Below are 18,178 nucleotides of genomic sequence, written 5' to 3'. Positions count from 1 at the left end.
TGTGAGTTCCTCCACGTCCCGCGCGCGGAGAATGAAGCAGCCGACACGCTCGCCAAGATTGCCACGTCACGACAAGCCATCCTGTCCGACGTCTCCCTCGAGCACCTGCGCAAGCCGTCCGCCAAGCCATCGCCGGACTCCGAGTCCATCCACGTTCCAGACGACCCGGCCGCACCTCAACCCGGCCCGGGGACTGCTGAACCTGGCCCGGGGGCTGCTCAGCTCGACCCGGCCACCATCGCCCCGGACCCGGCTGTCGCCATCCCCGACCCGGGGGCTGCTCAACCCGGCTCGGGGGCTGCCGACTCGGAACCCACCCTGGTGGCCGTCTTCGCCGTAGTTACGGCTCCATCTTGGGCCCTCTCAATATCAGAATTTTTGGAGAACGGGGCTCTCCCCATGGACGAGACCGAAGCTCGGCAAGTGCAGCGCCGGGCGTCCGCCTACAGCATCATCAACAACGAGCTCGTCAAGCGCAGATCCACCGGCGTGTTCCAGCGTTGCGTCGAGCAGGAGCGGGGCATCGACATCCTCCTCGACATACATCAGGGCGAGTGTGGGCACCATGCCGCATCATGATCCCTGGTGGCCAAGGCGTTCCGCCACGGCTTCTACTGGCCCACGGCCCTCCAAGACGCCGAGTCGCTCGTCCTCAAGTGTGAGGGATGCCAGCGCTTCAGAAAACGCAGCCACCAGCCGGCGTCAGCACTCCGCACCATACCGATCGCCTGGACCTTCGCGGTCTGGGGACTCGACATGGTGGGACCCTTCAAAACCGCCCGAGGCGGCATGACGCACTTGCTGGTGGCAATGGACAAATTCACCAAGTGGATCGAGGCAAGACCAATCAAGAAACTGGATGGGCCAACAGCCGTCCGGTTCATCAAGGACATAGCGGTGCACTACGGCATGCCGAACAGCATCATCACCAACAACGGCACCAACTTCGCCAAGGGCGCGCTCGAGCAATACTGCTCCGTCTCCGGCATCCGCCTCGACCTGGCCTCCGTTGCACATCCGCAGTCCAACGGGCAGGTCGAGCGGGCCAATGGACTCATCCTGTCCGGCGTCAAGCCGCGACTCGTCGAGCCGCTCATCCGCTCACCTGGCAGCTGGCTTGACGAGTTGCCAGTCGTTCTCTGGAGTCTACGCACCACGCCGAATCGGTCGACCGGGTTCACCCCGTTCTTCCTCGTCTACGGAGCCGAAGCTGTCATCCCAACCGACGTCGAGTTCGACTCGCCGCGCGTCGCGATGTACACCGAAGCCGAAGCCAGAGAAGCCCACGAAGATGGCGTCGACCTGCTCGAAGAAGCACGCCTCCTGGCGCTCAGTCGCTCGGCCATCTACTAGCAAGGCCTGAGGCACTACCACAGCAAGAAGATCAAGCCCCTCGCGTTCCGTGAGGGCGACCTCGTCTTCCGACTCGTCCAAGAGCAGGCAGGCCAGCACAAGCTGTCCCCTCCATGGGAGGGCCCATTCATCATGAGCAGGGCCTTGCGCGACCGCAACGCCTACTACCTCATCGACGCACGCAAGTCGAGGAAGCGCAAGAAGGACACCGCCGGTGAAGAAACGACCCGGCCGTGGAACGCGGAACTCCTCCGCCCGTTTTACAGTTAGCCGCACGAGCGTATGTATCATCGCCTTTCATAAACGCATGAAACTATGGGGTCCCCGAACGAGACTCGGGGGCTGCCTTTTGTCGACCAATTTATTGTGTCCCTATTTTCTTGCATCACTGTACCACTGAACCCGGCCACCGGTCCGACTCGCTCGACCCGGGGGCTCGGGGGCTGGCCGGCTCGGTCGCTACCCCGACGCCTTACTTGGTGATTCCTGATAAAGTTAGGATGCCGCGGCCCCCCACTTCGCCCTAAAGCCACAGATCCAGCTTTGGCTGTCGGCTGGCAAGCACAACGGGCCAAAGCTCCTTTACGCTTCATACACTAAGCCAAAGGTTGCCGGGTCGATCAACCCGGCCCGCCATTCATCAAATGAACAGCCGCACGACCAGCTGCTCGCCAACCGGCTTCGCCGGATTGCCGCCAGCCGGCCCAGTGGGTGTTTCGCTCGCGCTCAACGTTTCGAGGGACCCAAGTCCTGCGCGCTCCTCTCAAAGAACCGAACTCCTTGTCACGGACCGGAGCCTCGGCCGTCTGACTCGTGGGGGGGGGGGGGAAGGTTTGAGAAAGGAAAAGCGCATGAAATCGGTCCAAAAAACGGAAGGCAAAAAAGCAAAAGCACCCACGACATCTACAAGTATTTAAGAAAGGCCCACGGCCCGAGTTCATTACACCCTAAAAACCCCCAGTGGGTGGGTGGACCTGCTATTTAACAGATTTTACACAAAGTGTCTCAGGCATCTCCAGCGCCGCGTTGCGACATCGACGGCTCTCCCCTCGCGGCCTCCGGGTCCAGCTAGGTGCCGGTGCCCTCCTCAGCATCCGCATCGCGGTAGACGCCTGTCTCCTCCGAGCTCCCCTCCGGATCATGGAGGAGCAAGCCGTAGTCGTCGCCGTCCACGACCCCGCCGTCTTCCGTCCGCTCCGGATGGAACTCGTCGTGGAAGGCGAACTCGGCGATGTAGCTGGCCCGGGAGGCGATCCGGCCGGCTTGCTCCTGCAAGAGCTGCTCCGAACCGGCCCGCTGGCCCATCAACGCGTCCAGCTGCAGGTCCGGATGCCAGGACAGCGCGAACCGGAGCGCCATCTCAGCACCGGCACGAGCGGCGGAGACGCGCCACTCGCCAAGCCGGTCCGGCCCCATCTCCAACCAACGCGCCAGGCGCGAGAAGCTGCTCGGTTGGACGGAGTCCGGCCATAGGGCCGCCGTCATCGCGGTGCCGGCCTGGGACAGCCGCCCCAACTGCGTTCCCAGAACCTGCAGGCGGGCCTCAGCGGCGGCGATGATCTCCGGGAAGGTCCAGGCCACCCGCGGATCCGTCCCGGACCCAACGACGCCGGTCAGGTCACGCTGATAGCGGACGGCTTCCTCCGCCAGCCGCTGCGTCTCTGGGAAGGCCCTTGCCGCATAGGAAGAAGCGAGTTAGAAGAAGAACAACAAGGAAGAAAGGCCGAATCCCGACCCGGCAAACGACAAGAAAAAAGCACTTACTGGAGAAGGACTCTTTCAGGTGCTGCGCCTCAAGCAACGTACCACGCCGCTCCCGCTCGATGGCGCGGTCGCGCTCCTCGAGTGCCTTCTCCAGATCGGCCGCCTTGGCAAGGGCCGCCTTCAGCTCGGCGTCCTTGTCTTCGGCCGCCTTCTCGGCCGCCTCGAGGCGATGGGCCTCGTCCTGACGGGCCCCCTCAGCCGTGGTGACCTGCCCCCGCAGGCGATCCACCTCGGCCTGGAGCCGGCCCTTGTCGTCGGCCAGCTGGCCGCGCTACTGGTCCGCGTCCACCAGGGCCTGCTGCGCCTCTGCCACCTTGGCGGCTTCCGCCTTAAGGAGCTCCACCTCGGCGTCAAGGCGGCTCTTGTGACCCGCCCGCTGCTCATGCAGCCGGTTGGCCTCGTCGAGAGACCGCCGAGCCGCAGCCGCCTCCGCCCTCGCCTGCGCCGCCTCGGTGCCAAGACGGCCGGTGTCGGCAACGAGCCGGTCGTAGTGATGACCGGCCCGGAGCAGACGAGTCCGCCAGGATAGCACCTCGGCTGCGAAAAAGAAGGACTCAGCGGAAGAAAAAAGCAAGACTTAAGATTTGGCCCAACTGTTACACAGTTGGCCCGAATCTCGGGGGCTACACCCAGTGGGTGCGCTAGCGCGCCCCCACTAGAAAAGAGCACAAGGATACCTGCGGCGACGCGGAGCTCCTCCTCCTTGGCGGCAAGCCGCTCCACGAGCTCTAGGTGCTTGCCCAGGAGACAATTGTAGGCGGCGACCCGGAAGGCATCGAGATGCTGAAGAGTGCAGAAATCAGAACAAGGCCAACACTCTAAAGATTCGACCCAACTACTATGTAGTTGGCCCGAACCTCGGGGGCTACACCCAGTGGGTGCGCTGGCGCGCCCTCACGAAGAAGAAAATTGCAAGAAGACTTACCAGAACAGCGCGCTCCAGGTCGCGCGACCGCTCCACGTCGGCCTGGGCGAAGGCCTCGAGCCGTTTCGTCCGGCCTCGCAGGCGGTGACTGACGGCGTCCAGCGCCTCCTCCTCCTAGGTCTAAGGCCCGAAGACAACGGCGCCCCCGCTCCGCGCCAGATGCGGCACGGCAGCTCGGTGCTCTCCCTGCCGGGGCACCAAGGCGTGCTCCTCGCTGGCTGCTCGCGACGCGGCCAGCACCTCCTCCGGGACGCCCTGCGTCGCCGTCCCTGACCCGGACGCTGGGACGCCCTGCATCGCCGTCTCCGGCCCAGCTGCCGGGGTGACCTCCGGCACCGCCGCCCGCGGTGCCTCCTCCAAAATCGGCGACGTCTCTGACGCCGCCGCCCGCAGCGTCTCTTCCAAAACGACGCCGCCTCCACCACCATCAGTCCCCGCTCGCTCGGCCACGTCGGCCCGCGGTGGGGTGTCAGCCTCCACCTCCACGACCCCCCGGTCGGGGATCACCACCTCAGCCCGGCCTCCACGGCCGTGCTCCCTCACCGACGACGGCTCAAAGACCGTCGCCGCCACCACCGTGCCCTCCGGCATCTCGCGCCAGACCGGCTCCGCGCTGGGTCACGCCCATGCCGCAGCCGCGTCGGTCCAAGCACGGACCGACGCCGCCTCCAGCTCCGCCTCGGCCCGGTTCCTGTCCTGCCAGGCCAAGGCTTCGGTGTCATTCGGATCCAGGCCAAGGTACGAGTCAGCCCATCCCTCCGCCTCGGCCTGGTCGGCAAGGTCGGACCGGCTCCTGCAGAACGCGGCCCCTTCGGCGGTCGCGGCTTCCGCCGCCGCCCTCGCCAGCGCGATTGGCGACCTAGAGAAGAAGACAGAATGAGCAGAAAAGAAACTAGACTAGCTCAAGAAAAAAACCTGAGCGCAAACAAGAGATGAAGCTTACCTTGCCAAGACCGGGACCGGGGTTGGCCTCCCGTGCCCGCCGCCGCGCTTCCTCTTGGCCGGCCTCCCGGCCCCAGCCGGGTCCGCCGTGCGCTTAGGGGCCCAGGGTCGCGGCGTGACGCTGTCTTTCCCATGCGGGCGGCTCGACGCCGCCCCATGCGAGGACCCGGCTCCGCCCGCGTCGCCGCCTCCCCCGCCCAACGCCGCTACAGCAACAACTGGCGTCAGCACCGGCCGTTCCATGCCGCGGTCAGCAATTCAAGACGCATGAAGAGAAACGTGAGACTTACCCGCGCGACGCCCAGCGCCGGCGTCGGACTCGGCCTCCTCCTCCCCGCCACGAGCCACGGGTTCCTCTGGCACCACCGACTCCACCTGCGATGGAGCCCGGGCGTAAGGATGCCGAATCGCGTTCAGAAGTAGCCCCCGCGTCGCGTCAGGACGGATGAGAAGGTGCACGGCAGCAAAGTGAGAAGACCAGACACTCACCTGCGGCGCCGGGTTCGACTGGCTGTACGGCGCCTTGCCGAACCGCCAGTCCTCCCCAAGGTTGGCCATGGAGATGTCGTTCACGCCGCGCGCGACATGCTCCGCGGACAGCCGCATCGACCCCATGCGGTTGGGGTCTTGAAGGCCGACCATTTCGCCGATGAGGCAGGAGCGCCCCTGAAGCATAAGGACCCGGCGCATGGTGAATGCGGCGAGGAGGTCGGTGCCGGTGAGCCCCTCCTGCGTCCTCATCACCATCACTAGCTCGCAGAGATTAACGATCTCCTGCAACGGGCGCTTGGGCGAGTAGCCCCAGTTCGTCTTCGCCGGCGGCGGTGCGAGGGCGAAGGCCGGAAGATTGATGCGATCCGCTCCAAGGTTGCGGACGTAGAAGAAGGAGTTCTGCCACTTCTTGGCAGAGTCTTCCAGCGGGATCTTGGGAAAATCCACCCCCGACCGCTTCGAGATGACGGCGGCGCCGCAATCGGCGAACTCCCCGGCCGACGGGCCCTGCTGCTTCAAGGAGAAGAAGCGCGACCAGAGGTCGATCGTAGGCTCGACCCCCAGGTACCCCTCGCAGAGGGTGACGAAGCCGGAGAGCTGGACGATGGCGCCGGTGCCAAGATGATGCGGCTGGAGCCCGAAGAACTCCAGGAAAGCGCGGAAGAAGGTGCTCGCTGGCAGCCCGAACCTGCGTTCGAAGTGCGTGAGGAAGACCACGCGCTCCTGCCCCTCGGGCCGAGGCCTCTGCTCGCCGCGCGGCAGGCGGACGCCGACGTCCGTCTCCCGCGGCAGGCGGACGCCGACGCCCGTCTCCCGCGGCAGGCGCCGCGTCGCCTGGAGTTGGGTGATGTCCTCGGAGGTGACGTTCGAGCCCATCCAGGAGCCCGATGGCAGAGACATGATCGAAGGAAGAAGAAGGAAGATGGATGGCGAAGGAGTTCTGCTCAGAGCAGCGGGCGCCGCAGTGCGGCTGTTGCGAAGAGCGGAGCGAGAGCAAAGGGACAGGAGGGCGCGAGCGAGAATAATGTCCGCTGCCCCCCTGCCCCCCCCCCGATTTATAACCCTCGGTTTGAACGTGGGGAAGTGGGGAAGTTGGATCGTCTGCATGCGCCCGTTCCACTACCCCGCAATAAGTGCGCGCGTACACGTGCAGTAACTGCCCGGGGAAGAGCAACCGGCCCCCGGACGTCGCAATAAATCCGCGCGCTTGGGCCGAGGGCGCGCGGCGGCGGGCCCCAGCCCGTCGCCCGGTCCTGTCACGTGCGTGGCCTGTCAGGCCCCTACGGCTTCCGGGCACCACGTGGCGCCCGCGCAAAGCCCGAGGGATTGCCCCAAGATTCGGCGGACTTCTCGGTCCCCGCCATGACCGAGACGCCGCGATCCGGTTTCCGAGAAAACCGACACACAGTGGGTGTTGCCGGACCTGGCGCTCGCAGAATCCACCTTGCTTAAGGGGGAAACTGCGAAGGCCCACTCATCCGAAGACGGCGGACCTTCACAGCTTCGGGGACTACTGTCGGGGGATGGACCCCGGGCAGGCAACGGAACCCGGATCCTCTTCAAAAAACAACGGGGCTGGCACCGTCCCTCAATACCGGCGCGCGCTTGGCCGGGTCGCTCGACCCGGCCAAGCCCCCCAAGCCGGCCAGACTAGCCGACCCGGTAAGACACGTCGACTCGGCCCCAACAACTGGCGCCAGACAGCCGAACCTGGCACGGCCAAAGCCTTCTCACCAAGCCAGCGCCACCCATGGCGTGCTACGCAATCCAGCCGCGGGTCAACTCCCATCCCATCCAGGCCGTATGACGGGGACGAGACTTCAATCAATGATGACCGAGGCAACAGTGCCCCGCCCATGCCTCTGGTCAGCAGGAACGTGGCAACAGTGCCCCTCACCTACCCACTGACCAGGGCCGGCGTGGCAATAGTGCCCCCACCCTCACCACTGACGACAGCAAGCGGCAACCTGACGGAGAGCACTGTACGCGACTCGACTCAGCCACGCCCTGACAATCGACAAGACGGCGCACAGTCCCCTTAGGCTTGCGGGGCCCGCACCTAGGGGAACCCGGCGAACCACAAGCCCTCAGCGGGGCCCAGCCTAGGTCCCCGGACACCAACAACACGGACCCATTGACTTATAACATTACCATTGTACCCCCGAGGGGTTGGACTATAAAACCCCCGGGAGCCCACGATCATTCGAGAAGCGAAGCAGGAGGACTAGCCACAAAAACAGCAACACCGGAGAGAAGGGGCAGCCCAAGCCTTGGCCAGCTTCCTTCCTCCCTCATACAGCTCCAGGAGCAACATTGTACTATCGATCATCCAACTACACTCGGCAGGACTAGGGGTATTATCTCTCCGGAGAGCCCCGAACCTGGGTATGTCCAGCGTCCCGCGCCCGCTCATGCCAACCTCGCCTCTAGAGCCCACCAGCGCCCTCGAGCCTCCTCCTCTCTTTAGCCATCCCTTGGCATCTGCCGTGCGCCCACCATGACAATAATTCTACATTATTTCCGATCAACAATATGTCATTCACATATACTTATCAGAAATGTTGTAGTGCTCCCACTCACTTTCTTGTAAATACAGGCTTCACCGTAAGTCTGTATAAATCTATATGCTTTGATCAACTCATCAAAGCGTATATTCCAACTCCGAGATGCTTGCACCAGTCCATAGATGGATCGTTGGAGCTTGCATATTTTGTTAGCACCTTTATGATTGACAAAACCTTCTGGTTGCATCACATACAACTCTTCTTTAATAAATCCATTAAGGATTGCAGTTTTGTTTATCCATTTGCCAGATTTCATAAAATGCGGCAATTGCCAACATGATTCGGACAGACTTAAGCATAGATACAAGTGAGAAACTCTCATCGTAGTCAACACCTTGAACTTGTCGAAAACCTTTTGCGACAATTCTAGCTTTGTAGATAGTAACACTACTATCAGCGTCCGTCTTCCTCTTGTAGATCCATTTAATCTCAATGTCTCACCAATCATCGGGCAAGTCAATCAAAGTCCATACTTTGTTCTCATACATGGATCATATCTCGGATTTCATGGCCTCTAGCCATTTCGCGGAATCTGGGCTCATCATCGCTTCCTCATAGTTCGTAGGTTTGTCATGATCTAGTAACATGACTTCCAGAACAGGACTACCATACCACTCTGGTGCGGATCTTACTCTAGTTGACCTACGAGGTTCGGTAGTAACTTGATCTGAAGTTTCACGATCATCATCATTAACTTCCTCACTAATTCGTGTAGGCATCACTGGAACTGATTTCAGTGATGATCTACTTTCCAATTCGAGAGAAGGTACAATTACCTCATCAAGTTATACTTTCCTACCACTCACTTCTTTTGAGAGAAACTCCTTCTCTAGAAAGGATCCATTCTCAGCAACGAATGTCTTGCCTTCGGATCTGTGATAGAAGGTGTACCCAACTGTCTCCTTTGGGTATCCTATGAAGACACATTTCTTCGATTTGGGTTTGAGCTTATCAGGATGAAACTTTTTCACATAAGCATCGCAGTCCCAAACTTTAAGAAACGACAGCTTAGGTTTCTCGCCAAACCATAGTTCATACGGTGTCATCTCCACGGATTTAGATGGTGCCCTATTTAACGTGAATGTAGCTGTCTCTAATGCATAACGACAAAACGATAGTGGTAGATCGGTAAGAGACATCATAGATCGCACCATATCTAATAAAGTACGGTTACGACGTTCGGACACACCATTACACTGTGGTGTTCCAGGTGGCGTGAGTAGTGAAACTATTTCACATTGTTTTAACTGAAGGCCAAACTCGTTAACTCAAATATTCGTCTCCGCGATCAGATCGTAGAAACTTTATTTTCTTGTCGCAATGATTTTCCACTTCACTCTGAAATTCTTTGAACTTCCAAATGTTTCATACTTATGTTTCATCAAGTAGATATACCCATATCTGCACAAATCATCTGTGAAGGTCAGAAAATAATGATACCCGCCGCGAGCCTCAACACTCATCGGATCGCATACATCAGTATGTATTATTTCCAATAAGTCAGTTGCTTGCTCCATTTTTCCGGAGAACGGAGTTTTAGTCATCTTGCCCATAAGGCATGGTTCGCAAGCATCAAGTGATTCATAATCAAGTGATTCATAATCAAGTGATTCCAAAATCCCATCAGCATGGAGTTTCTTCATGCGCTTTACACCAATATGACCTAAACGGCAGTGCCACAAATAAGTTGCACTATCATTATTAACTTTGCATCTTTTGGCTTCAATATTATGAATATGTGTATCACTACGATCGAGATCCAACAAACCATTTTTGTTGGTGTGTATGACCATAGAAGGTTTTATTCATGTAAACAGAACAACAATTGTTCTCTAACTTAAATGAATAACCATATTGCAATAAACATGATCAAATCATATTCATGCTCAACGCAAACACCAAATAACATTTATTTAGGTTCAGCACTAATCCTGAAAGTATAGGGAGTGTGCGATGATGATCATATCAATCTTGGAACTACTTCCAACACACATCGTCACTTCACCCTTAACTAGTCTCTGTTTATTCTCCAACTCCCGTTTCGAGTTACTAATCTTAGCAACTGAACTAGTATCAAATACTGAGGGGTTGCTATAAACACTAGTAAAGTACACATCAATAACATGTATATCAAATATACCTTTGTTCACTTTGCCATCCTTCTTATCCGCCAAATACTTGGGGCAGTTCCGCTTCCAGTGACCAGTCTCTTTGCAGTAGAAGCACTCAGTCTCAGGCTTAGGTCCAGACTTGGGTTTCTTCACTTGAGCAGCAACTTGCTTGCCGTTCTTCTTTGAAGTTCCCTTTCTTCCCTTTGCCCTTTTCTTGAAACTAGTGGTCTTGTCAACCATCAACACTTGATGCTTTTCTTGATTTCTACCTTCGTCGATTTCAGCATCACAAAGAGCTTGGGAATCGTTTCCTTTATCCCTTGCATATTATAGTTCATCACGAAGTTCTAGTAACTTGGTGATAGTGACTAGAGAACTTTGTCAATTACTATCTTATCTGGAAGATTAACTCCCATTTGATTCAAGCAATTGTAGTATTCAGACAATTTGAGCACATGCTCACTGGTTGAGCTATTCTCCTCCATCTTTTTAGGCAAAGTACTGTCAGAGGTCTCATACCTCTCGACACGGGAATGAGTATGAAATACCAATTTCAACTCTTGGAACATCTCATATGCTCCATGGCGTTCAAAACGTCTTTAAAGCCCCGATTCTTAGCCGTAAAGCATGGTGCACTAAACTATCAAGTAGTCATCATACCGAGCTTTGCCAAACGTTCATAACGTCTGCATATGCTCCTGCAATAGGTACGTCACCTAGTGGTGCATCAAGGACATAATTCTTCTGTGCAGCAATGAGGATAATCCTCAGATCACGGATCCAATCCGCATCATTGCTACTAACATCTTTCAACTTATTTTTCTCTAGGAACATATCAAAATAAAACAGGGGAGCTAAACGCGAGCTATTGATCTACACATAGATATGCTAATACTACCAGGACTAAGTTCAAGATAAATTAAAGTTCAATTAATCATATTACTTATGAACTCCCACTTAGATAGACATCCCTCTAATCATCTAAGTGATCACGTGATCCAAATCAACTAAACCATGTCCGATCATCACGTGAGATGGAGTAGTTTCAATGGTGAACATCACTATGTTGATCATATCTACTATATGATTCACGCTCGACCTTTCGGTCTCCGTGTTCCGAGGCCATATCTGTTATATGCTAGGCACGTCAAGTTTAACCTGAGTATTCCGCGTGTGCAACTGTTTTGCGTTGTACTTGAATGTAGAGCCTATCACACCCGATCATCACGTGGTGTCTCAGAACGAAGAACTTTCGCAACGGTGCATACTCAGGGAGAACACTTATACCTTGATAATTTAGTGAGAGATCATCTTATAATGCTACCGTCAATCAAAGCAAGATAAGATGCATAAAAGATAAACATCATATGCAATCAATATAAGTGATATGATATGGCCATCATCATCTTGTGCTTGTGATCTCCATCTTCGAAGCACCGTCATGATCACCATCGTCACCGACGCGACACCTTGATCTCCATCGTAGCATCGTTGTCGTCTCGCCAATCTTATGCTTCTACGACTATCGCTACCGCTTAGTGATAAAGTAAAGCATTACAGGGCGATTGCATTGCATACAATAAAGCGACAACCATATGGCTCCTGCCAGTTGCCGATAACTCGGTTACAAAACATGATCATCTCATACAATAAAATTTAGCATCATGCCTTGACCATATCACATCACAACATGCCCTGCAAAAACAAGTTAGACGTCCTCTACTTTGTTTGTTGCAAGTTTTACGTGGCTGCTACGGGCTGAGCAAGAACCGTTCTTACCTACGCATCAAAACCACAACGATAGTTTGTCAAGTTAGTGCTGTTTTAACCATCTCAAGGACCGGGCGTAGCCACACTCGGTTCAACTAAAGTTGGAGAAACTGACACCCGCCAGCCACCTGTGTGCAAAGCACGTCGGTAGAACCAGTCTCGCGTAAGCGTACGCGTAATGTCGGTCCGGGCCGCTTCATCCAACAATACCGCCGAACCAAAGTATGACATGCTGGTAAGCAGTATGACTTGTATCGCCCACAACTCACTTGTGTTCTACTCGTGCATATAACATCCACGCATAAAACCTGGCTCGGATGCCACTGTTAGGGAACGTAGTAATTTCAAAAAAATTCCTACGCACACGCAAGATCATGGTGATGCATAGCAACGAGAGGGGAGAGTGTTGTCCACGTACCCTCATAGACCGAAAGCGGAAGCGTTAGCACAACGCGGTTGATGTAGTCATACGTCTTCACGATCCGACCGATCAAGTACCGAACGCACGGTACCTCCGAGTTCAGCACACGTTCAGCCCGATGACGTCCCTCGAACTCCGATCCAGCCGAGTGTTGAGGGAGAGTTTCGTCAGCACGACGGCGTGGTGACGATGATGATGTTCTACCGACGCAGGGCTTCGCCTAAGCACCGCTACGATATTATCAAGGTGGACTATAGTGGAGGGGGGCACAGCACACGGCTAAAATATCAATGATCAATTGTTGTCTCTTTGGGGTGCCCCCCTGCCCCCGTATATAAAGGAGCAAAGGGGGGAGAGGCGGCCGGCCAGGAGAGGGGCGCGCCAGGAGGAGTCCTACTCCCACCGGGAGTAGGACTCCCTCCCTTCCTTGTTGGATTAGGAGAAGGGGGAAAGAGGAGAGAGAGAGAGAGAGAGAGGAAGGAAAAGGGGGGCGCCGTCCCCCCTCCTTGTCCAATTCGGACTAGAGGGGGAGGGGGCGCGCGGCCTGCCCTAGCCGCCTCTCCTCTTCTCCACTAAGGCCCATGTAGGCCCATTAAACCCCCCGGGGGGGTACGGTAACCTCCCGGTACTCCTGTATATATCCGATAACCCCCGGAACCATTTCGGTGTACGAATATAGTCGTCCAATATATCAATCTTTATGTCTCGACCATTTCGAGATTCCTCGTCATGTCCGTGATCACATCCGGGACTCCGATCTACCTTCGGTACATCAAAACATATAAACTCATAATATAACTGCCATCGAAACTTTAAGCGTACGGACCCTACGGGTTTGAGAACTATGTAGACATGACCGAGACACGTTTCCGGCCAATAACCAATAGCGGAACCTAGATGCTCATATTAGCTCCCACATATTCTACGAAGATCTTTATCAGTCAAACCGCATAACAACATACATCGTTCCCTTTGTCATCGGTATGTTACTTGCCCGAGATTCGATCGTCGGTATCTCAATACCTAGTTCAATCTCGTTGCCGGCAAGTCTCTTTACTCGTTCCGTAATACATCATCCCGCAACTAACTCATTAGTTGCAATGCTTGCAAGGCTTAAGTGATGTGCATTACCGAATGGGCCCAGAGATACCTCTCCGACAATCGGAGTGACAAATCCTAATCTCGAAATACGCCAACAAGTACCTTTGGAGACACCTGTAGAGCACCTTTATAATCACCCAGTTATGTTGTGACGTTTGGTAGCACACAAAGTGTTTCTCCGGTAAACGGGAGTTGCATAATCTCATAGTCATAGGCACATGTATAAGTCATGAAGAAAGCAATAGCAGAATACTAAACGATCGTGTGCTAAGCTAACGGAATGGTTCAATTCAATCACATCATTCTCCTAATGATGTGACCCCGTTAATCAAATGACAACTCATGTCAATGACTAGGAAACATAACCATCTTTGATCAACGAGCTAGTCAAGTAGAGGCATACTAGTGACACTCTGTTTGTCTATGTACTCACACATGTATTATGTTTCCGGTTAATACAATTCTAGCATGAATAATAAACATTTATCATGAAATAAGGAAATAAATAATAACTTTATTATTGCCTCTAGGGCATATTTCCTTCAGTTTCCAACATCATATCCAACATACAATGATTTCCAACAAGAAGTTTCCAACAACATATCCATATATACATACATATCCAAAAGAAGTTTCCAACAACATATCCATATATACATACATATCCAAAAGAAGTTTCCAACAAGTTTCCATAAACAAAAAGGAAGCACAAGGATAAGAGTACACTCCATCAATGCTAGCTTCCTCATCTAAAGCAAATCTGCAAATTGGGAAAGATGAAAGTTAGAAGAAGAAGAACAAGAAGAAGACTGGCTAGAAGAAAAAGAATAAAAGGAAGAAGAAAAAGAAGAAGAAGAAGAAGAAGAAGAAGAACAAGAATTTATCTTCTCTTTCTTTTTCTCCTCTCCTCTTCTTTATCTTCTTCTTCTTCTTCTAAGTAAGCTAGGTAAAAATGCTTAGTGGTCATTTTAGAGCTAAGCTAGATAAATAGGTCATTTTGGAGCTAACCTAGGTAAAATGGATCATATTGGAGCTAACCTAGGTAAACTTGGTCATTTGGGAGCTAACCTAGGTAAACTTATGCCATTTTTTAGTTAACTAAGCATATTATGCCATTTTTGACAAAAGTAAGCTAAGTATAGGTCTTTCTTGAGCTAACCTAGGTAACTAAGCATATTAGAGCTAATTTAGCATTTTAGAGCTAACTTAGGGCTAACTTAGGTCATTTTGGAGCTAACTTAGGTAAAATTGATCATTTTGGAGCTACTTAGGCTTATTATGTCATTTTCGAGGAAATATATGAGGTTACCAAGATTGTTATGCCATTTCAAACCTAAGTAAGCTAATTATGCCATTTTTTACATAAGTAAGCCAAGTGTATGTCATTATTGAGCAAACCTAGGTAACTAAGCATATTAGAGATAACTTAGCATATTAGAGCTAACTTAGGTCATTTCGGAGGAAACAAAGCTAAGTATAGATCATTTTGGAGATCTGACATACCTGACATAGTTCACTCCTCCTTCTTCTCCTTCTCCTTCATCATCCTGATGCGCTTAGAGCGGCGAGGCAGTGGGATGTACTCTTCTACCACAATTGGCATGGTCATGTCGCCCGGCTGTGGGATCGCCGGCGCCAGCACCATCGCGAGGTCATTGTTAGGCACCACCACCATCGCGAGGCCATCTTCAGGCAGCACCATCGCTAGGTCATCGTCAGCCACCACCATCGCTTGGCCATCGTCAGCCACCACCATCGCTTGGCCATCGTCAGCCACCACCATCGCGAGGTCATCGTCAGACAGAATAGGCTGCACCTCCTCATCACCACTCTGCTCCTCTTTTTCCCCACTCCATTCCGGATCATCCTCGCTGCTGCTGCTTTCGCTGTTGCAAGACTCGCTGCTGCTTTGGCTGTAGCCAGAGTCACTGTCGCTGCTCCGATTGCCTGACCAAATGCAAAAAAGTTTTTTTAACAATCAGTGTGAGACAAAACCAAATGGAGAGGAAGAAGAGGCAGAGCATACTGGCATCATCGTCGTCCTGGTAGCGCATGCGGCACATAGTCGTGTTGAACACCTTCACGGTGAGCATGGCGTCGCCGTCGTACCTGAAGACAAGGAAGTACTCGTGCGTCAGGTCGTAGGCACGGACGAACTGCTCCCAGCCACGACACAGGTACATGTGGTCGTTCCTGATCACCACCTCCATGTCCCAAAGACTGCGAAGCCCGCTGCCGGCCTGTCGCAGCTTCACATTCTTTGGCCGATGGCCGTCCAGCATGTTCATAAAAGTGTCAGGCAGCCTCTGCAACGTGGGTCAAGGAGTGATATAGCAAACAACAGAGTTATGATAAAGAGATGGGTGAAGGGGATATCTCTCCTTTTATATACCTGCCTCTTGGAGGAATTCTCACGTATGATCATGAAGAACTCGAAACTTTCCAAGTCGTACTCCGGTGTGGGCGAACGTAGCCTGCCGTGGCGGCCTCCCCCCATCTCTGATAAGCAGCAGAAGAGACCAATTTGTAGGTTAGTTGGCAATGGCAATTGGCACCCTTCAAAACTAGGGATTATTTAGACATGAAAGAAAACTAAAATTGTTGAAAAACAGAGCATAGTAATCTAAATAAATGTTGAAAAACTAGGGATTATTTAGACATGAAAGAAAACTGAAAATGTTGAAAAACAGAGCATAGTAATTGGCACCCCACAAGTATTAGTGCCATTAGAGGCAAGATGCAATATATACTGTAAGTGGCAATAGGCTTGGTATGCACGTTGCTCATGTTCAAATAACAGGGAGATAGGGCAAACAGAGCATAGTAACTGTTTGTTTTAGCTTTCACAGTTTCACATAATGCTAGGCTATGGTTTTTCTTTTTAAATCTGAAATTAGCCACAAGATTACATGGACATCAGATGTTTCCAGCAAGCCAATTTGAATGACAACCACAATGACCCCAAATGAGCTGAAGAATCAATCATCGTTCAAAATAACAGTAATAGAAGCACGTGGATCAAATCAATTTAACATTGCAGTTTCACAATCGATCACCCCTAGCTAGGGTTGGATTGGATTGGAAATTAACAATCAGTTACTAATCGATCACCCCTTTCAGTTTTCTTTCATGTCTAAAAAATCCCTAGTTAAATGTCGGCTAAACCTAAACAAACAGAAAGTAAACCTAAACCTAAACAGAGAGAGAGAGAGAGAGAGAGAGAGAGAGAGAGAGAGAGAAGAGGGAGGGAAGAGGGAGGGGTGGCGTACCTCGCTGTTGGGGACAGCCGGGGGTCGGGATCGGAGGCAGAGGGGGTTGGGCGTCCTTCTCGGGGGAGGGGCCGGGCCGGGGGGCCGACGGTTACGGCGTCAGGGTCTGGTGCGGCGTCGGAGGGGCCGGAGCTCGGGGCGGCGGTGGTCGACAATGGGGCGGCGACAGCGCGATGAGGTGGCCGCGTTCGGCGACGCGGCGTCGGCGAGGCGAGGCAGATGCACGACCGATGACGGCGGATGGCGGCGGGGCGCGTCAGGGCACGACCGATCCAAAACTGGATCTGGGGGTGGGGCGGCGGGGGCGGGGGTTCGGGGTGGGGGCGGCGGCACGGGCGGGTGAGGTGAGGGCTGGGAGAGAGAGAGAGGGGGGAGGGAGAGAGGGGTGGGGCGCCGACACTTAGTGGGGTGGAGCAGGGGGAGACGGCCGTTAAAACGGCCAGTTTCTTTGCCGTCCGCTTGCTGACGGCAAAGAAGCTTTGCCGTCTGCTAGCGGACGGCAAAAAAAGTGACCGTTAGGTCGTCCTTGAAGTCTGCCACCCACCATCTTGCAAAGCTTCTATGCCATCAGCTAGCAGACGGCAAACACCTTCTTTGCCGTCAGCTCTTTCTTTGCCGTTAGTTAGCTAACAGACGGCAAAGAGCTAACTGGCGACAAAGATCCTGATTCCAGTAGTGTAGGACCGGAGGCGCTACCGTGCTAACTCGGTCCTCCACTAAACTGCCACTATACTGTCGCCGCCCAGACATCCTTCTAACTCGCCCTTACCATGGTTTTCCACCGCCGACGACGACCCCACACCCCCAGGCCTGAACAGTCAGCCCCCGCTCCCGCCGCCGCGGAGCCTCGCATGCAGTTTCACCTTGGCACTGCATTGAAATTGTCGGACGTGTCAAAAAAAATTCTAGCGCTTCAGGCTTAGCAAAACTTTATTCATTTCTTTTTTCTCTTTACTTGTTTTCCAGGTACCATCGTATGTATATACAGATGAATCGTCTGTCGTCTTGCTAAGTAATAATGCTAGGGAGAAGCCAGCTAGCTCGAAATACGTACTGTATATGAATGTGAATGCATATGCGTCGTTGCAAATCTTCCTGAGATGATCCACACACACACATGCACACATGGTGTGCCGGCCCGGCCATGCCATGCCACGGACGAGGACAGCTATGGCGTACGAACGTCGCTACGCGGCCGTCCTACGCATCCGTCCCGATCGACGGACGGGCGGACGAATCGACGCACGCGTCGCCGTGCATGCATGTAGCTCGCCTTGTCGTGGCGCGGCAGCATGTCTCCGACAGCAGATTATGCCCCGACGCGCCCGTCCCAGCTAATTTAATCTGGCCGCTAGTCGCAAGCAGGTCATTAAGCATGTGACATTAGTACGCTTGTGACTGCGTCCACATGGCATGTCTGCCTCGACCTCCCTCTTGTCTACGACATGCCCATGCCGGTGCCATCA

This window comes from Aegilops tauschii, chromosome 7, assembly GCF_002575655.3.
Source record: "Aegilops tauschii subsp. strangulata cultivar AL8/78 chromosome 7, Aet v6.0, whole genome shotgun sequence".
NCBI lineage: Eukaryota > Viridiplantae > Streptophyta > Magnoliopsida > Poales > Poaceae > Aegilops > Aegilops tauschii.
The sequence above is the reverse complement of the archived record's forward strand: the minus strand, read 5'-3'. Positions refer to the sequence as shown.